We start from the raw sequence: 22,405 nt of genomic DNA, 5'->3' as shown, positions 1-22,405 counted from the left end.
AAATTTATACAGACTTAATTTACTCCTAGGCCTATTGAAGCAGAATTCAGGCTTTATAGTTATCATTTAAACTTGAAAATCAAAATTTTGATTGTAATTTTCTGCTATAGTTTTATCAGTCTAAATTTTTTTAAGTAACTAAATGCATATATATACATCTATATGAAATAATTGATTAATATATGGTGTACCAAAACATGCTTGTATTAACAAACTATACATTGATGGTACCTGCCAAATGCAGGAGAGGAGAAGTCTAAATATGTTGGTCAGTGGAAGACTTTATACAAAGGCAGCACTTAAGTTGCATCCCCAGGATTGTATTAGGTTGGTGCAAACATAATTGCAGTTTTTGCATTGTTGAAATTTGCCATTTGATATTGAAATAGTTACTTTTAAAAATATGGTTATGCTATACATTATTTTAATATGCCTTTCTTGCTTTTTTTGCTAATTACTACTTGCTGTTTATTTTATATTTCTTTTTAGACTATGGAAATGATGTTAGACAAAAAGCAAACTTGAGTGATTTGCTTATTTGAGTTCAAATGAGTCATAAAGGAGAGGAGACAACTTGCAACATTAGCAATGCATTTGGCCCAGGAAGTGCTAATGAATATACAGTGCAGTATGGTTCAAGAAGTTTTGCAAAGGAGACAAGAGTGTTGAAGATGAGGAATTAGTGGTGGGCCATCAGAAGCTGACAATGACCGATTGTGTAAGCAATCATTTAACCCAATCCTCTTACCACTACACAAGAAGTTGCTGAAGAACTCAATGTCAACCATTCTACAGTCGTTTAGCATTTGAAGCAAATTGGAAAGGTGAAAAAGCTTGATAAGTGGTTGCCTCATGAGCTGAGTGAATTTTTTTTTTTTAATCCTATTTTGAAGTGTCATATTCTCTTATTCTGGGCAACAAAAGTGAACCATTTCTTTATCGGAAGTGGACTTTATATGATAACCAGCGAAGATCAGTGGTTGGACCAAGAAGAAGCTCCAAAGCACTTAACAATGCTAAACTTGCACCAAATAAAAGGTCATGGTCACTGTTTGGTGGTCTGCTGCTGGTCTGATCCACCATAGCTTTCTGAATCCCAGTGAAACCATTACATCTGAGAAGTATGCTCAGCAAGTCAATAAAATGCACTGAAAACAGCAATGCACGCAGCCAGCACTGGTCAACAGAAAGGGCCCAACTCTTCTCCATGACAACAAGTGATGGCATGTAGCACATCCAAGCTTTAAAAGTTGAATGAATTGGGCTATGAAATCCTCCATATTCACCCCACCTCTCGCCAACCGACTACTTCTTGTTCAACCATCTCAACAATCTTGTGCAGGGAAAATGCTTTCACAACCAGCAGGATGCAGAAAATGCTTTCCAGGGGTATGTTAAATCCTGAGGCATATAGATTTTTATGCTACAAAACGTATTTCTTGTTGTCAAAATCGTGTTGATTGTAATGGTTACCCAATTACTTTTGCGTCAACGTAATAAGAAAGCAAACCAAGTGTAAGTCTAGGGAAAAGCAGAGAAAATACCCAGTGCATGGGCTTAGAGGCCTGAAAGTCACTGGAGTGGTTAAGAACACAAAAAAGCTGCTGAAACCTGTGACCCAAAGACTGAGGAAGAGGTGAGTTTGGGAAGACTGGCAGACCTCTGACCGTAGAGGACTTTGTAGGTCACAGTAAGGAGTTCGAATTTCTCTTCGGGGCATAATGGTAAGAAATAAAAGGTCCTAATCAATTCTTCCATGGGTAGACAGGGTGGGTGGTCAGTAGTTATTACAGTTACATTTTCAAAAGATCAGTTGGACAGATGGACTACAGTGAAGCTAAAAGTGAAAGAGCTATTAAACTTACAAATGGTAGAGTAATACCTTAAGACAGTCCATATTTTATTCAAATGCTATAATAACATCGAATATTTTGTGGTGCTATGTATGAAATCCTATCATCAACATTTTCCATGTATTAACTCATTTAGTTTTTACCACAGTATGTCAGGAAGGTACTGTAATCATCCCCAATTTACAGATAAAAAAATTAAGTACACACAGGTTACAAAATTTGTCTATGAATGTAGTAGAAACATGCACACGTAATATTTAATTTCCTAAAATTAGGAAATTAAATTAAAGTTATAATATTAATTTTAAGATTGTTAAAGAATTATTTTCTTTCTAAGCATGTTAAATTCTAAACTATTAGTAGGCAAGACTCACTTTCCATACACATTATCAGAACTCTGCTATATTTAAGGTCCTAGACTAGATAGACCACATGAAGAGTAAGGACTTTGACATTTCCTTTACTCACATACAACACCAAAATTTGGGAACCAAAATGAGGAGCTCGTTAAATATTGTTAATTAGCTGGTTTGGTATCCAGTACGCCAATATATCTTAGAAGTGCCTTATAGATATATAGGTAATTCAAAATATAGTTTAGATATTTATTTTTCAATTAATGTTTCTCTCAATTATTAAATTAGAAAGTTAAATACATGTGAATTTAGATTATTATTTTGCTTATAGGCAATCCCTACAGCTAAGAATATACTAATTTTACTGATGAGAAAACTGAAAAACTGTGACTAAGGAACCTGCCTAAAGTTTTGTAGGCACAACAACATAGTCAAAAGCAACAAGTGTGAATGGACTATGGAGAAAAAGAAACTTTTATGCACACGGGATGTGAATTTGTAAAATCACTTAGAAGACAAATTTGAAAATTACTGCTAAGTTGAAAATATTATAGGTAACAAGTAATTCTGCCCCCATGTATTCAACATATATGTGTGTATATATGTTTTAATATATACACATATGTATTTTTATCATATATATTATATATACATATGTAATAAAACATATTATTTCATACAGAAAAATTTGACCGCGAAGAAAGGATATTCATTAAACAATTGGTGACAATGTAAAAAATTAGAAGCAAAGTAAATGTCTACCAATGTAGGAATGGATACAAATTTGTGATTATTTTATAAAATGGAATAATTTAGAGTAGTTGAAGTAGAAGAACTTTGTCCAATTGTCTATCAAGATGGATAAATGTGGAAAGAATAATGTTGGGTAAAATAAGATTGTTATAATAGATATATAAATTAAGATAACCTTTATTTAGGATCAAAATGCCCCAAATAATAAAATATGAAATTAAGTAAATATTTAAAAATAAACAAAAACCATAGACATCAGCTTTAGAATAATGATTACTTCTAAGAAGTTAGAAATGGATGAGATTAGAAGTTTAAACATGTCTGTATTATTTTCTTTCTTTACCAAAAATACAATATCTGTAGCAAGTATGAGAAAAATACTAATATGCTAAAATGGGTGTGAGTATTTACAGATCTTATAAACAAAGTTTTACTGCAGTTTGAAATGTATCACATATAAAAATCCCTTCACCATTTTCCAATTAAATGAAAATGTCACTTGAATGATTCAATAAATATATTTGAAGGGTTATAAGCAGTCCTAACTAAAATCTGTTTTTGATTTTTGTAAAATGTAGTTTTCTTTTTCAAAGGTAATACACATTTGCCGTTTTCTACATGAATTTATAGACAGCCTGTGATTCAGAAATTTACACTAGAAAGCATGTCAGTACTCTAAGTGACAGACAATATATAAAGAATGTCAGAGACTTTTTAAGGAGAACATTATTATGAAGCAAGTTATGCACATAGTATTTAACCAGTCCTAAAAGTCCATGATGCCATAATTACCAACACATACAACATTTCCAGATGGTGTCAAAATCCTGTTCAAAATAGGATGCCATTTTCATTGACAAATACCAATTTCAGAGAAGCAGAATTTTCTTCATTTTACTTCTCCTCTGCCTCTGAACTATTTCACTCTAATTGGTTCCAACTTCAACCAGTCAGCTTTGCCCCTCTTTCATTTTATTTCCTCCCAAAAGAGGACAATAGGATAGTCAAACTTAATAATACTGTTATATCATCACGATAAATGCGTGTAAAGCAATTAAGTGGAAAGTGTTCATTTTCTTATAGCAACCCAACATCTTCCCGATAAAGCAAAGAGGCATTTTTAGCACTAATACAGATTAAGAATGTAAGGCTTAGAGAAATTAAGTAATTTGGTCAAGTTTATATATCTAGGAACAGCAGTGTGCTACCCAACCTAAATCCATAGAATTTCATAGTTCCCAATCTAAGCAACTACACCAGACTGCTTCACAAGCACAAGGTTCCAGCCATTGTTTGGTCCACTTAAACATATAATGTTAATACATCCTCAGAGTATACTCTTTGGTCCTTTTTGTCCAGTGCAACTCAGATCCTCTTCATGTCTATTAACTTAGTAACACATTCAAAGAGTGGCTAAAACAGTTTTAATTTTTCTCAAAAATCAGATTAATACAGAAGAAAACTTAAGTTTGAGAGAAAATGAAAATTGAGTAGTATATTTGAACATTTGGATTTAATTAATATTCACAGATTCCGTTTCAAAATGAGGGACCAAATGGAATGCAGAACTACCCAATATAATTAACATTTAAAAATATGTGTTGTGATTATATCTGAATAGTTGCAAGATTTTAAAGCGTCTATATTTCTTAGAGTAAAACTCATTTTTAAAATTCATCTATTTACATTGCATTGTATTAGAGATACTTCAGGGAAAATCAAGGAGGATAAAGGAAAGTTAAAACTTTATACAAAAATAAATATTTATAAAAATTATCAAGTGGATGACATGGAAATATATATGCACATATATATTTCAGAAGCTGTAACATTCTGATATCATTGTTTATTTTCATTACTTGTTAGAAGCCTCATTCTGTAAGAATAGGTTATTAATGGATTATCTGTAATTATTTTACTTTTTCATGTACAAATACAAATATTTCCATGTTATAATTAACTTCCCACTTGTGGTTATATATACTATATGAATAAAATAGCATATTTAAAGTGAATCTAGTCCATATGTACCTGAAATGTGTCATATTTAGATTCTTACAAAAGCAATCAAATACTTAGAAAACAATACTGCTTATAGTCACATAGAGTAATAATCTGGAGATAATTTTACATTTGTAGTATTATTGAAATGTAGTACAATAAATTTATGCTACTTCCCTGTAGTCAATCTAATCTGTGTGTTTTGCTTTATGTTTATTTTTAGACCCTTTTTTGCATCAAAAAGGGATTTGCGATGAAACATTATTTATTTCCTCTTTTCTGGCCTCTCAATTTACAAGTAGAACACTTAGATTGGCACATTTCTCTTTCCTTCCCTTGTTCTCACTAGCAGGGAGCCTTAATCTCCTCTTTCTCTGCCTTTCTGAATAATCACAATATATCACTATTCCAGTGGGATCTAAACAAAGATTGAGTAGAAAATTAGTATCACAACCAAGTAAGTTTAAGCATAAGGTCATAATAATGAAAAATCAATATAACATACAAAGAGGCATTTTAAAATTGGTTTGATGCTTGTGTGTGGTGTTTGTGTAACAATTTCTATGATTCTACTACTTTTGATTTAAATCTTTGACAATATAGTCAATTTTTGCTCTCCGTAAAACATTTCAAATCAAGCTCTATAGGCTGTAGAAAATTGATAGGTCTTCATGAACCTGGTCAGTAGTGTTCTTCATGATAACACGGAGTCCTGCCGTGTTTATAAATGAATCTATTTGTATACAAAGAACTGTTGTGAGTCATTCTGAGTTATGTGATTGCTTCTACATTCTTGCCTTTATTCAGAGACATGGGCAAAATGATAATGTAGGAAAGGTGATGAGTTTTCTTTACTACAATTAGGTTGACATTGAAGGTCTTGGGGGAGACTTTCATACAGCCATGTAACTGAAAGGATGAAATGTCTGAACAACATCCTGACCTGCTGTCAGTGCAGGTATTGATGATATTGTACAGGAGATGCTTAGCTGGGTGCCAGGGAAGTTGAAGGCAAGATTAAAGACAGCAACTGAGGTAGCACTGTTCAGCTGTTTCACAGATTGGCCATCTAGGAAGACAACAAGGGTTTAAACACACAATTTGGATAATGCAAAGCCTTCTATGAAAATCAAAATATAAAGTCTTAGTTTTTAAACTAACCAGCCATCTAGCATTTAAGGTTTCACAGATTAAGAACATTGCAATAAGAGCCCCTAAATGGGGAGAATAAAAACAAAGTCCAGACATAAAGAATAAGAGCATTATGGAGCTTGTAGAAGCATCAAAGAATTTGAAAGAAGAAAAATGAAATTTTGATTATAATAAAGTGTTGGCAGCATGGTTTTTAGGTTCTCAGGGTGGACAGTAAAGTATTAACAGATCCAACATGTATTAAACATTTGTTAATATTTGAATGAATATTAGCATTACATCAAGCAGTGAAGTATTTTACTTTCATGGTTTTATTTGATTTTTAAACCATCTTATGATAGAATATTGAATCTCTAATTTAAAAAATGGAAATATAAAGAAATAAAAAGAGCTAAGAAATGGTTGAGTCATGAGTCTGTTATCAAAGTACTTAGATACATTGCCTAAACATATATTAATATCAACATCAAATCTCTCTACTTACTATGGTTTGGATAGTAAATAATATAGAGTCCTTGTAGAATGAGACTAGAATGAGACTTGTAGTTATTTTTAACATTTTTTTGTCAGCTTGATAAAATTTTAAGTTTGAAAAACTTTCAGACACTGTGTGCGTGTGTGTGTGTGTGTCTGTATATCTTAATACTCACAACTTGGCTCATTTTACTTTGTCTGGAATTGAGAGCCACAATTCTGTGGACTAAAGTAGGAAAACCTGGCAAATAGACCTGTCCTCTGATATATTCTTTCATTTTGGTCATTACTTTACAAAACATGCTTGCGATGTGAAATGCTGTGAACCATAAAAACATGGCTTCTCTTGTCATAGATATTATAAAATTTTAGTTAAATAAAAATTAATTCTATCTTTGTCTGCAGCACATCTCAGTTACATATTAACATTATAATACAGATTAAAAGCCTAATTACTTTGCAGCATGCTCTATTCTGTATTTAGCATATGGTCAATTACATGTGGGGGAATCAAATAAGCAGAGATTGTAGTGCTCAAAGAAAAACTATCAAACTGATGGATAGAGAACCAAAACCTGCACCTACTACCACGAAGATACATGAGAGACATCTGGGGATTAAACTATTGTACATTACTAAGTAAATATGGGAGAGACCCAGAAAGACAGTACATTGAAAGATTGAGATCTCTTTACCAAGGCCCTCTCATGCTTTTATTCCTTTCAGCTATTCCTTTCTATCCCCTCCTCCAACTTTGCACATGATATATAGTCCCCAGTTGTGGCTTGCCATTCATCTGAACAAAATTCAGATTGTCCAATGAAGGGTACTTACAAGATAATACCCCTGTTTTCCAAACAAGGGTGAATTTGCTTGGGGAAATAGGTGAATTATTGGACAATCTGAAATTGGGGTGAACTTTGAAACTTCTTCCAGAATCCTGTAAATTATCCTGCCCTCAGTTGCTAAGTGAGAACACTCTTTAGGAGTCTTCTAATCTCAGCATTTTAAAATATTTGGCTTGGTTTACTTCTATGATAACCATCATGGAAGCCCACACATCGCCTGAAAAAAAATTTTTTTTTTAAATTACTGAAATGTTACTCCTGACTCTTGTTTATCCGTGAGGCTTGGAGTTATTTTCTTGTTACAGGAAGTATTTTAGAGTCCCCTCTTCTTGTTTTTCCCCATAATGTTTGGAGAAGTCGTACTCAAGCAAGTGGGGTTCTTCTCCTCAGAGTACACTTGGCAATGTCTGAAGATTTTTTTTTTTTCTGGAGAGGGGCAGTGCTACTGGCTTCTGGAGACAGAGTCCAGGGAAGTGGCTAAATATCTTATAATGCAGAGGACAGCTTCCCACAACATTCTGAGAATCATTCCCCTCAGAATGTTAGGAGTGTGAAGGTTGGGAAACACTGATTTCAAAGAAGATGCTTTCAGTTACTAGATAAGAAATAAAATTATTAGCAAATATTTAAGACTCAAAGATTTAAAACTTTTATTTAAGACATAAAATATATCTAAAGGTGGTTTGGTGTTCAAACGTCTTTTCCCAGTAATAAAACCACAGGTGATCTTTGAAAACATGTATGTCAAAATAGGTTCCTAACATTTAAAGAATTTTAATATTTTCAGGATTCTTATATATTTTTATTCCATTTAGCACATGTTTATAATTAAGTCAGTTTTTCCAAACACACAATGAGATTGACACTAATAGTATTAATTATTTGTGCTGATAAAATTGTCTCCTAATTACAAAAGGCTAAAAATAAAACTAAAAATTCATTTTGCATAAATACAGATTTTTATGTAACAAAATTGATTTTCTAGTTTAAATTAAAAATATTTACTTTTCCTTTTGATTGCACATATATATTTGAACTTTCAAAATTGTTTGTATTAATTTACATTAACATTAGAAACTTATGTCACATAAAAGGATATATGTCCCATTTTCTGTCACCTATATTCATGTTTCTGACTAAAAGCATAACTGGCCATTACGTATTTTTATATTATCAACTTTGTGAATGTTTAAAACTAATTTGATACAGTTTAAAAATGTAGAAATGATGCAGATCTAAAGTTATATATATATAAAAGGGGCAATAATATTTTAAACTAAAATTTTATATTAAAATTTAAGAAAATTATCACCAGTTTAAGTACAGAAAATTTAATAAAACATAAGAATGGCAAGACAAGATGTCTCACAACTAAGAACTCTTCTCCAGAATGTAATCCTGTTTCTAGATTTTAATAAAAATATAGTCACCAGTTATTCATCTCTGTAGCTATGATGTTTTCTACAAACTAACCAATCCAAGAAACAAAAGTTTATCTAATACAAGAAGGTTCTAGAGAAGAATGAATTAAAAGAATTAAAATCACTCTGATGAAATATCTCAAGGATCTTTTCAAAAGAGTGTGTGTGTGTGTGTGTGTGTGTGTGTGTGTGTGTGTGTGTGTGTTTCCTCTTGGTATCCAGTATTATATTTCAGATGACACTACGTCAGTCTGCAAAGGAGCAGGGTAGGGAAGTAAAGACATGACTTGGAGAAATAAGAGTATGGAAAATTGGATAGACTCAATGTCCACATTTAAAATTTGTTCAAAGCTCTTAAACTGAGTTTCTTTAGTGTGGGATAGATGAGTGACATGTATACTAGCTTTTTACAGAGTCACATGGTTAAGAATTTTGTGAAGATGGCATTTTATACACGGGTCACTACTTTATGGACAATGTTTACCAAGAACAGGGGAGCAATAGTAGCCCATCCATGCTGCAGGGAATAAGAGATGCCTATTATCTTGGGAATATGTGAAAATTTTAAAGCAATAATAAAACCAACTAAAAGTTGATCTGCTTTTTATTATCATAATGCACCGGCAATTCTGAATGTCATTAATAGAATATTTCTCCCATGAGGCAGACTATTCCTACTGATAGTCATCTCCTCTGGTAAGCCAATGCTCATAGACAGCTTCCACATTAGATCAGATAGTCTTATCATCTATTGCCTTTCAACACTAACTTTTATCTTAGTAGGTCCCACAGTTAAATAGTTAATTATTTGATTAATTATGACTTCTTTTTCTCCTCTAGATTATAATCTCCAAGAAAGCAAAACATTTTTCATATCCTCCAATATATCTAATGTGTCTCATATTCTGAGTCTTACATATGTATTACTGAAATGAATATTTATGAATTGAATGCATGAATGATAAATTGATGAAGAATGGATAAATTAATGAATGAATAAAACATAATGCCTAATTTAAACATTCCTGAAATTTTTCAAGAATTGTGTCTAAATTTTAAAACCCTGAATTGTAACTATCATTTATCTGGGCATCTCTAATGGATTGGATAATTAATTTTCAACTAAACCTTTATTTAGCTGAGACACTGTCAAATGAACATGACTAAGCAATGTTCAAAGATTACAATGGTCTCTATACTTTTTCTGAAACTGAAGGTGAAATAATCTGACCACTATACTTTTTTCTTCTTTAACTTTTCTATTAAGAACATTAAAATAAAATTGCTTATTAATATTGCTTGATAAACAATTATAATATCACATTTTTTAGAATTTCTAGAATTTCTTTAGCTTAACTTTTATTTTTAAATGATCCATGACTTACATAGTCCTACCTTATCTAAAATTGCTTCCTTTGTGAATTGAAATTAGCTATATTCTCATCTTATCAGGTATTATGTCCTCAAACACAAGTCACAGACACCAATGATATTTATTATATTTTTTTTATAAATACGAATGTCCTGAGGCATGGGAGGTAGGAAGGCTGATGATACTGTGTATTCTATTTAGATACGAATATTATGTGCATGTCTCTGCTTTGGAGTTTTTTGTTTTTGTTTTTTTGTTTTGACTTCGTTTAGCAGCTGATTCTCTTCACGCTTGCATAAAGGATTGTGGCACATCCCAACATCACCTGACAGCAATCTTCACAAAGCATAGCTTTTCAGAAGCCTCAGTACCAACTTCCTTTCAAGTCTTATTGGCCAAGAGTGTCCACACATCAACCCCTGTCAATGTCTGACAAAAGATAATGTGGTTATTATGACTAGCCTAGGCTGATCAGGGTCTTTTAAATTAAATTTGAGGTTATATATCCCTAAGTAGTGTGGCAAATGAAACAATTTTTGGGAAAATACAGTATTTCTTTTAGCAGTATAAAAATGTCGAGGGCTGTCCTAAATAGGCAATAAAAGTTCCTGCCATACTAAATAGCTAGAAAATCTTTTTTGCTGAATGTATTATATAAAGAAGCTTAGAGACCATTATTCATACATTACAAAGACGTGATATGAATCTTTATTTGCATCTTGGTTTCTTAATTTTAGAATGATGTCCTTATTTCCACTGTGTCTTTGATATTTATGGTGTTTAACATTATCTAAGTTTATTATAAAAACTTTGAAAATATGGATTGTCAGTGAAAAACAGAAGTAACTTTAAAGACTTTACATATAAAAAACTATTTGTTATTTTTAAAATGACCATTGAACCATCTCTTCCTGTTTTGATGGGCTTGAATCTCTTTTATTGTGAAATATTTTAAAAGGTTTTTGGTGCTCTTTCACAATTCATTTTTCAAAAGATAATTTTTTTTATCTTAGAAATGGATTTTTGGAATGAGGTCACTCTTTGATAGAATAATTCACTCTTTGGGCCTTGTTTCACTGCATAATTCAGTCTCTTCATGGTAATGGTCCTTGTACTGAATGAGAGAGTTATTTCACTAGAGGAGAATTTATTATACTTTTCTTAAAAGCCCCACTTCCTCTGTTTCAAATCATCTTGCTTGAAAAATTAAACTAAAATATATTTTGTATTTACCAGTTCTTGAAATGTTGGATGATGTTTAAAATGTCCATTAATGCATAACAAAGTACATTTGTATCTGCAGTGATACTTCTCAGAGCAGAGAAATTATCCAATACAAATCCATTAAATAGGAGACTTCCTGCAAAACATAAAAAGTGTTCTTCTTTTGGAGTGCTAGAAGGACCCAATTTCCTAAAATATTTCAGGATAATAACACTATAGTTTTTTAGGGATAGCAATATAATTACCTTCCTTCCTTCCTGGTTCTAATAAATGAATAGGTAGGATTCTCAGTGAGTGAAAGGATGATCTTTAAGAATGGTTGTAGATAAAGGTCCAGTAATCCTCCAAATTTGTGGATATGAGATGACAATTTATTTCCTCAACTGAAACACTCCATTTGAAAACATCTAGGAACTCACACAGGGATCAAAGTGCTGGGATTACAGGCGTGAGCCACTGTGCCTGGCCTCACATTGGATCTCACCCTACACTAACCTAAAACAATGTTAGGCTTTCCTAAATGAAAATACTAACTCAGAACACTATCTGTTTTCCTACTTCCCAATCACTTGGTAGAAATGCGCCATAAGTAGAAAGGCATTGTAATCCTCTCAAATAAATTAATGTTAGTTTTGCATTGTATTTAAATCCAAAGTCCATCTCTCATTCTTCTTGCACCTTGAAACTATACAATGTTCCTTACTAATTTCACGGTTTTGTGGGTTTTTTCCCCCTTTCCTGGAGAGAGCGTCCATTTCCGCCTGAACTCACAAGAGAAAAAAAAGAAAACGCTGCCAACATTTGGAGACACTGTTGAGGAGAGGGATGCTCCTCTTTCTTCGCTCTTATTGCTTCTTCCTCTTAAAATTGAGAGTGATTAAGCTATTAAAATACATTAACATTTCAAAGAGCACCTTTTATGCAAGACACTATCACCTGCCTACTGTCTGACATTTAACCTAGTGCCTGGCTTTCTGCAGGCCTTCTGCTTGGGCATCTGCTTTCTTGTAATAAGCACACTAGCAGCGGCTGTTTTCCCAGGTCCTCCAGTTTCAGACTCCCAGTACTTTGGGAGGCTGAGGAGGGCGAATCACGAGATCAGGAGTTGGAGACCAGTCTGGGCAATACGGTGAAAACCCGTCTTGACTAAAAACACAAAAATTAGCTGGGTGTGGTGGCACACGCCTGTAGTCCCAGCTACTCGGGAGGCTGAGGCAGAAGAATCCCTTGAACCCAGGAGGCAGAAGTTGCAATGAGCCGAGATTGCACCATTGCACTCCAGCTTGGATGACAGAGTGAGACTCCATCTCAAAAAAAGAGATCTAATGTGAAATGTATAACAAATGTTTTAAATTTAAAAAGTGAAATATTTTATGAAGCAGCTTTTAAAAAAACAATAGACTTTGATTGTGATTAATGTTCATTCTTATAGAAACATTTATTTGCTTGGCCAAACTTGAGTTAGGCTCCTGAAACTTCTGTGTCCATATGTGCACTTCATCGTAAAATCTACTTTTAGCAATGAACCTGCTAAGTCAGTTGAGCAAAAACTTTTCATGTGTCATTACCTTCCATATATGACAGGTTCCTCATGCTCCACCATCCCCGAGATGATGTCTGATCACTCTATTCTGTCTTCAGCAAGAATCCTGTTAGGTTAGTTCGCCAAAATTCCCTCTCACCCCCGAAGTTTACTCTTAGCAATATTCCATCCATGGAACCCCACCCTGTCCTTTGGCTGTAAACTTCTGCTTGCCCAGGCTATATTTGGAACTGAGTGTAGTCTCTCTCCTGCACTGCAAGACCCCTTTCCAGGGGTCCCTGTACCTATTGCTATGGTCCTGAATATGGTCTTCCTTACCATACTAATATATATTTTTAATACTGAAGTAGAATAATTGTACAATAGAAAATTGGATCCAAAAGAGATTAGACATTAACACATTTGATTCTCTTATTCAAAAATGACACAACTTTTTCTCAGGGACTTTAAATGCCTTGCTTAATGTTGTGACAGTCAAACAAATGATACCAAAACTCTCTTCTGGGCTGGCAACTTAACCACTCTGTATTCCTATTTAGCTTCGATTTTTAACACTGGAAAAAGTGAAAAGTGTACTTGGAAAAAACGATTGTTTTAACAGATAAACCTTACGTATTAAAATGTAATGTCTTATAATAATATAAGTTTTCAAGGTTGTGTGGCTTTTATGCTTTATGATGATTTATTCATTTTTATAGTGCTCTCTAAAATATTACATAACTAGTGCTTAATTTAAACTGCATTTGGTTATACATCTTTTTAAAGCTTCCAAATATTTTTTCTATTATATAGTAGAAATTGCTTATGTTATATTTTTTCCTAGAACATAATCTCTCACTTTGATCTGGTGTCAGATGAGCATCTCTTTTTGATATTATTACATCATGCAATGTAGCAATAATGACAAAGTTCTGGAAATGGAAATAGCAATCTCCTAATAAATCTGATTGTAGGATACAGTTGAATTATTGAATTTCAAGAAAATTTATTTGGAGTTAGCTATTCTACATCAGGTACGGGATGCTAAATTTTAGAGATGACAAGTATTTGATCACACACACACACACAAAAAAAAAAAACCTGAATATGTTATTTCTTCATTCGTAATCTACATTGTATCTCTCTGGGACCTAAAATGAGATAACAAAATTAAGCTACATGCTTATCCCATATAGTGTCTCATCATAAATTATAAAATGCTCGAGGTAAAATGAAAGCCCACATTAAAACTGACAGGGCTGGGTATGCCCTTTTAATATGCGCTTTCAGAAAGAGAAGTTGGGAATTAGAACAAGCAAAAGAAACACTCGTTTGCACGTCACTCCTTTTTATCAAAGTTTATCCCTGCTTGACTTGGGGAGTATTTGGCTCTAATATACTAGCTATGTTATTCCAAACTGTTCTATTTTGCCCATTTGATGTTGCTGCCTTGTGTGTGTCATCCAAGATACTGAAATATCCAAAATTATAGAAGTAAAATATCTTATTCTACTGATATTAACTCATTGCTTAACATATTTTAGGTGTGGCTATAAAATTGGCTGCAGATTATTATATCCACATTATTGTTTAGTTCAGTCAAATTTTTTATCTTTTCCAGAGGATATAGTAAGATTTCTAAAAGGGCTTTGTACAATTATATATTGAGTTCTTATATAGTTTTTCATGTCCTGTTTTTAATGAAGCTATGATAGTTTTTATAATCTCTGCTTGTTTCTTTCTATTTACATCTGTTCACAATTGGTGTTTAAAAATCCATTTGATAATATAGCCAGAGAATAATGTTTCAATAACACTATATTTGTGCATTTTTAAAACCACTTTTTAGGAAAAATAAGACTTCAGGAATGTTATTATAAAGTGATTTAATTTTTGTTTCCCAGGCTTTTCAAACCTAGTTAGTGGGTTTGTGCTTCTCTAAAGAAATAAAACTAGGCCAATTCCTAGTCACTCTCAAGTTCTAAGTGTTCTTCTTTAGTGATTAATATGTCATTGCCCTCTTTGAATCTATTAACGAGTTAAAGGTTACTCATTAGTTAGATTTTTATTTTCGCCATCCTGTTACTTTTATTTCTTCTAGTTCAGCTTGCTTACCAAAATTTCTGACCTTTCTGGGAAGGGTCAGCACATTCAAAGGAGAGCAAAGGAGATTGAAAGTTTCTACTTGATTCATGCCTCTATGTGAGGCTAAGCAGTCTTGTCCTAGAGAGTTGCCTTTCTCTCCTCATTTGCTTTTGTGGGATCTTTGCAGAATTGCCCTTATCTTTGGAACCTTCAACTGCATTTCCTCTGAAGCCAGGGATGCACTCTCCCTGAGAAGTTGCTATGGTCTCAATTAGCCCTTAATCATCTGTCAGTGTTTTTGTCTACTTATTTTGCTGTGCTTCATGTAACCTTATAAGGACTTATTAAAAATAAATTAGATATAAGTTCCAAGGCTGAATAAGAATCTATATGTCCAAATCAAAATTCAACTAAATTTCTAACAAAACTAATGAAAAAAAAAAAAAGATGGAAACCAAGAAGAGAAAGTATTTAAGAAAAGAGGGCAAAGTTAAGAGCATCAAGCGCTGCTGAACTTAGTCAAGATGAGGTTTACATTTCAACACAGAAGTCACTGGGAGATCCTACATGGGAGCTAATGGTGGTGTCTGAAACTAGACTAGAGCTAACTGAAGACTGATATGAGAAGACATGGCAACTGGGAGCATAATGAAGAGGAGAATCACCGGGAGGAAGAAGATAGCAGGGAGGCTTGGTTTGTTGTTTTAGATGGGAAAGATTTGAGCAATTCATACTCATTAAATAGACCCAATGTGTAAAAGGAACATTGAAAAGACAGTAGAAAGTAGAGGTATTGAATAGCTTAAGGTTCCTGGGAAGGAAAAGGTGATGTGGAAGTCAGAGCACAAGTGATGGTGTTAGTTTTAGAAACCTCCACTCACATGAGGGGAGGAGCAGAGAACAGGGCAGGTGGAGATACATGTGGGAGCCGCATTCTGACAGAGTTACTCAAAAGTCAGAGAGCATACACATGTGGGACTTTCCTCACATGAACAGCTTGAGGCTTAAGTGAAATTAGTGTAAATTTTTGCTTTAGAGATTATTAATATCCAACACTCCTCCCCTGATCTCTCTGTCTTTTTAAATAATCAGGAGACTATTTCTTATGTGCTCTTAGGAAATTAGAAAAAAGCAGGAGTCAGAGAGTTCTAAAAAAAAGAAAAAAAAAAAAGATTTAGACCTAAAACATAAATTTGTAATTTATAACCCTAACATTAAAGAAAATATTATAAATGTTCATTCACATATAAAAATAGCATGCCACCTACAAAAGAATAACAATATAAACTAGCATCAAATATTTTTTCAGGATCGCTAGAAAACATGTTTAAGATGGAGGAGATGTAAGATGAAAGGAGACTTGGTCCCTAAATGGTCTTTTTTATTTTCTTTCTTTCTTCCTTTTTTTTTTTTTTTTTTTTTTTTTTTTGTTTGTTTGAGATGGATTCTCGCCCTGTCGCCAGGCTGGACTATAGTGGTGAGATCTCATCTCACTGCAACCTTCACCTCTCAGGTTCAAGCAATTCTCCTGCCTCAGCCTCCTATGTAGCTGAGACTAAAGGCACCCACCACCAAGCCAGGCTATTTTTTATATTTTTAGTAGAGATGGGGTTTCACCATGTTGGCCAGGATGGTCTTGATCTCTTGACCTCTTGATCCCCACTCCTCAACCTCCCAAAGTGCTGGGATTACAGTGTGAGCCACCACGCCCAGCCCCTAAATGACCTTTTGAAGAAGAGCTACCTAGTCTTTACAGGAACAAGAAAGAAAACATATACTAATCTGTACTGTGTCATACTTAGAGGTACAGAAGTTTACTTTTTGTAGTTAGCAGTATCTAAGTAAGGCTAACAAGACAATGTTTTTTTTTGTTTGTTTGTTTTTTTTTTAACAGTGAGTTTCCTTTTTCTCCCATGCACCCTACATTTTGTGAAAGTGTATCAGTAGCAGCAGCCCCTTGGTTTGATTCCCTAAAATTTGGGCCATTACTTTGGGTGCTCATTTTTCATCCTCAGATGTGATAGTTTGTGGAAGGGTAGTTTCTGGTATAGACATAAATAGGTACACTAGAGTGTGATAGGGCTGTCAGTATGCCCATAGTGGACCAATTATGAATTTTTCTGGAAGTCATTACAATGGACCTATTCACAATCCTTCTCAGTCTTTTCAACAATGTGTAAGTTCTTAAATCACTTCTATTAAATTTATTCCTGCTTAGTATATATATAATATATCTATTTTAACTTCAGTGAATCAATCTGTATAGTTTTTAACTTTTATAATAAACTAAATTACAAAGAATAAAGATAATTAAAGTAACAGGACAGAATATTAGTGTTAGTTATGATTAAAAAAAAGTGAAAGTAGAGCTGATACTTTAAAAGGTAGAAAAATACGGGCATGAGAAAAAGAAGATATGGAAGATGTTAATGTATTATAATTTGTTAAAATCAGCTCCAGGACTTTCGGTTCTTTACACAACAGAAGTTCATTTCTCCTCATATCACAATCTAGTGTGTGTTGGTAAAAAGCTTTGTTTTCTATAGTCATTCAGAGAACCTACATTTCCCCTCTTTCATCTTACACTCCTCAGTATCCTCATCAGTCAACTATTTTGATTTGCCCAGGCAAACGGGAGGAATTGATCTTGCCAGCCTCAGAATCCTCTTCGTTCAATCTGTGGGTGGAGAAAGGTAAGTACATTCATGCAAGGATGACTTGCATGGACCAAACTTGGGAGTTACATGTGTCACTTCTGTTAAAATTTCATTGTGCTGAATGCAGTCAGAAGGTTATACCTAATTGCAAGTAGAGCTGAAGAACATCATCTTGTGGTTTCTAGGAAGAATAGAAAATAATGCTGAAAACCAGAAGCAATCTCTGAAAAATCCATCCCTCTGTTCACAAAAATTGAGTTTATACTCTCCTCCACATAAAACACATTTGTTCTTCCTCCAGAAGAAAAATTTGAACTCCCATCAAATTATTGAATCTAGCAAATTATGCAAGACTTTTTGAGGATGAATATTAGGTCATAAGATTGTCCAATGGCAACCTGTGAAGTAAAGAGACAAATTATCTGTTTCACCATTAAAAAAATCTCCAGTCATGGGATGACAATACTAGAAATTTACTGTCAGTAGGGAGAACAATGATACAAACAATAGTTACTTGTCCATAATAACGTGGTAACTTCTTTGGGCAGAAGTGATAGAGGCGTCCTATCAACAAAACTAACTGGAGCTCCTTGATTAAATTTTAATGAAAGAGGAAGCAGGATGTTGGTATTTTATGTTTGTTTGCTGTTTTCTAAGTCATTGTATTAGTTCCCTAAGGCTGCTGTAACAAACTACTCCAAACTAGATGACTTAAACAACAGAAATTCATTGTCTCACAGTCTGGAGCCTGGAAGTCTGAATCAAGGTATTAGCAGGATTGGTTCCTTCTTAGGGTGGTGAGGGACAATGAGTTCAATGCCTGTCCCAGCTAGCCTCTTTACTGGCAATCTTTGGCATTCTTTGGCTTGTAGATTTCTGCTTCTATCTTCACATGGTGTTTCCCTGTATAAATGTTTATCTGTCCAAATTTTCTCTTTTTATGGAAAATAAATCATATTGAATTAGGGGTCCATTGTATTCCAGTATGGCCTCATCTTTATTCATTATCTCTGCAATGACCCTATTTCCAAATAAGATCACATTCTAGGGTACTGGGGGTTAGGACATATGAGTCTTGGGAAGACACAATTCAACTCATACAGGCATAACTAAATAAATGCTTTTTATTTTAAACTTAGGTTTATAATGTATTTGGATACGAATTCCTTTTAAAAGAATGTGGTTCTAGGCTCTACATGTTTAATTCCGTATGTCAGTAACCATACCTAAGTTGCTCTTCTACACCTAATCCTCAATGCTGATTTATATCTTTGCTTTCTCACCTACAAGAATCTCTCTTAACTTATTAAAGTTCACAATGAAACCATCAGACTTAGGTGAAAAAGCCAATCTTCTCAACTGGTTTTTGCTGCAATAATTGATTTTAATAGATTTTGTTATTTGAATGCAATTTTAAGTGTTATTTCTTTCTTTTTAGATTTAAAAGCAGTCAGCTTTTCAAATCCTTTAAACTCCAAATGTTTCAACTCTCTGTTTTCTTTCAAATTTGCGTGTAAGCCCACCAATCTTTTTCCTGAGTTTACTCCTTTTTGATGATACATTACTAAAGTTGGCCAGTTATAATCAACACACTATGATTATGACTCTTCCCAATCACTTCCCATTGAACTGGTAAGTATGTGATCTATTTTCTAAGTTGTTGTGGGCTATAGCGTTACCAAACATTTGGCTAATGAGGCTCTCCAATACGCCAACTTTCTTTGCCACTGCTATCAGATGTTTTTTTGGTAGTATAGAACTTTAAGTTACAATATTTATATTGGTCAGGGTAGGCTAAGTGCTGTAACAATAATTCACCAGTTTCAATATTTAAACAAAATGAAAGTTAATTTCTTCTTCCATTACAGTTTGGTAGAGAAGGGGCTTCACTGAATTATTCTGAGAAAAAGAATCCCTCTTTTTCCCGTAATCTGCACTTGGATTCTTTTCTCTTCAGCTTGTGGCATTGAAAAAGAACAAAAACATATAGAAGGATTTTAGAAACCAGACTGAACATGGTATCCCCTATTTGTGGTAACTTTTCATGGCTAGAAGTAGGGTGGTCACATGGCAATATCTAACTGAAAGGGAGCCTGGAAGATGTGATCAAGATGTATGCACAAGAAAGAAGTAGAAAAATGGATGGTGGTGACCACAAGGAGTCTCTCACTCTCAGGACCAGGGCAGGAATCTAATGTTTGACAGTGTTCCCAATCTGAAGAACAGAGAGGCACCTGGCATAGACAATTGTTGGTGGGAAAATAAGTGAATGTTTTAGTATACTACTTAGTGTTCAGTGTTGATATGTGGGGGAGCTTTGAGTATTGTTATAACTACACTGTAAGATGGAAGAGTGATGAGGGTTTATGTAGATGAATTCACCTCTCACCCAGCATAGCAGGAATGCCTACAGATATTCAATCTCAATCAGTTAAAGAGCAATATCACTACACTATTCAGAGATGTATCTGTTACCATAAGAACTAAAATCAGAAATGTTTAAAACTTGTGGCTTTTGGAGATGGGAGGCTAGAGAGAGGAGGAGTTGGGCACAAGAATATTGCTTCTCCTTGTAAATTGTAACCTTTAAATTATTGGATGGGACACATAAATTATTTTGACAAAAGAAAAAAATTAACTGTACTTTTTTGTACATTCCATATAATTTATATTGATAATGTCATTTTATGGTTTTAAACAGTGTTTTAATACAAAAAGAACACTCATGTTAACAATGCAGTAGCCCTAACTAATGGATTGTTACTAATAGCTTTGGGCAAAACTATAAAGCTTTGCCTAGTCATTTATCGGCTAACAACTTCAAGTTTTAACTTCTCACTCTTCTCCAAAAAACCATGTTTCTTTTGCCTATACTTTGTGCTTACCAACAATATTCTAGTCATCTTACCTTGAAACTGCTCTGCCTCTCTTTACTCAGCTTCTGCATTTCATTTATTTGCAAGAGGACATAAATTTTTATTCTATAGGTCTGTCTATACTTTCATAACTAACTTATTACTATTATCTTAGATTTGACTCATCTCAAAACTAGGTGATGTTAGTAAATATCTATGCCATTTTTCTAACATTTACCCCAATGCCAATTCATCCTGAACGCTACTGACAGAATAGTCTTCAAAATCTCTGATGTCTGACTCCTAAAGCAGCCATGTTATGTATTGCCTTCGTGACATTTAACACGCTTTATAATTTTGTTTCTAATTGTCTTTCCAACCTTTTATAATATGACTTGAATGCCTGCAACAATCTGAATATGTTTTCCAAAATTCATAGGTCGAAACTGAACCATCCAATGTGGTAGTGTTAAGAGGTGAGACTTTAAAAGGTGGTAAAGTAATGAGGGTGGAGTTCTCAAGATGGGATTAGAGTCCTTATAAAGGGGCTTGAGGGAATGAATTTGTTCTCTTTTGCTCCTCTGACATGTAAGGACACAGCAAGAGGTCCTCACCAGACACTAAATGCTGGTGCCTAGATCTTGGGCTTTCCAGCCTGAATAAGTGTACTAATTAAATTTGTGTTTTTGTTGTTTGTAAATTACTCAGTCTCAGGTACTTTATGATAGTAGCACAAATGATCTAAGACAATGCTCACCAATAATGATTAATGTATAGCCTCTTAATTGTGCTTTTGATTTATAATTCTTTTTTTTTTTTTTTTTTTGAGACGGAGTTTCACTCTTGTTACCCAGGCTGGAGTGCAATGGCGCGATCTCGGCTCACCGCAACCTCCGCCTCCTGGGTTCAGGCAATTCTCCTGCCTCAGCCTCCTGAGTAGCTGGGATTACAGGCACGGGCCACCATGCCCAGCTGATTTTTTGTATTTTTAGTAGAGACGGGGTTTCACCATGTTGACCAGGATGGTCTCGGTCTCTTGACCTCGTGATCCACCCGCCTTGGCCTCCAAAGTGCTGGGATTACAGGCGTGAGCCACCGCGCCTGGCCTATAATTCTTTTTTTTTAATTTTTTTGAGATGGAATCTCACTCTGTTGCCCAAGCTGGAGTGCAGTGCATGATATCAGCTCACCACAATCTCTGCCTACATGATTCAAGCAACTCTCGAGCCTTACTCTCCCAAGTAGCTGGGATTATAGCTGCCCACCAGTTGCCCTGGCTAATTTTTTTTTTCTTTCTTTCTTTCTTTTTTGAGATGGAGTCTCACTCTGTTGCTCAGGCTGGAGTGCAGTGGCACAATCTCAGCTCATTGCAACCTCTACCTCCCAAGTTCAAGTGATTCTCCTGTCTCAGCCTCCCAAGCAGCTGGGATTAGGGGCGCACACAACCATGCTGGCCTAACTTTTTTGTATTTTAGTAGAGGCAGAGTTTTACTGTGTTGCCCAGGTTGGTCTCGAACGCCTGAGCTCAGGCAATCTGCCCGCCTTGGTCTCGCAAAGTGCTAAGATTACCGGTGTGATCCACCATGCCTAGTCTATTTTTTGTATTTTTAGTAGAGACAGGGTTTTACCATGTTAGCCAGGCTGGTCTGGAACTCCTGGCCTCAGGTGATCCACCCACCTTGGCCTCCCAAAGTGCTGGGATTACAGACGTGAGCCACTGCACCAGGACTGATTTATAATTCTTTTTGCTTATCCTCTTTCAGGTTTTTGAATCTGGAATATCTATACTTACAGCCGTAAAGTAGTCTTTCTTAAGAGCTTGAATAAAAGAC

General features: G+C 34.4%; 1 long non-coding RNA gene across 1 annotated transcript; it reads right to left on the bottom strand.

The window, feature by feature from the left end:
- Window positions 1-478: 478 nt before the first annotated feature.
- LOC116560771 lies at window positions 479-21,856 on the bottom strand. Its single transcript, XR_004273129.1, has 3 exons — window positions 21,722-21,856; window positions 9,682-9,692; window positions 479-490 (listed from the first exon to the last, which is right to left on the bottom strand). It is a non-coding gene; the product is annotated as an uncharacterized LOC116560771 (long non-coding RNA).
- Between the last annotated feature and the right edge of the window lie 549 nt (window positions 21,857-22,405).

This window comes from Sapajus apella, unplaced genomic scaffold (assembly GCF_009761245.1).
Source record: "Sapajus apella isolate SASKATOON/1434 unplaced genomic scaffold, GSC_monkey_1.0 scaffold27, whole genome shotgun sequence".
In the NCBI taxonomy this organism is placed as follows: domain Eukaryota; kingdom Metazoa; phylum Chordata; class Mammalia; order Primates; family Cebidae; genus Sapajus; species Sapajus apella.
The sequence above is the reverse complement of the archived record's forward strand: the minus strand, read 5'-3'. Positions and strand labels throughout refer to the sequence as shown.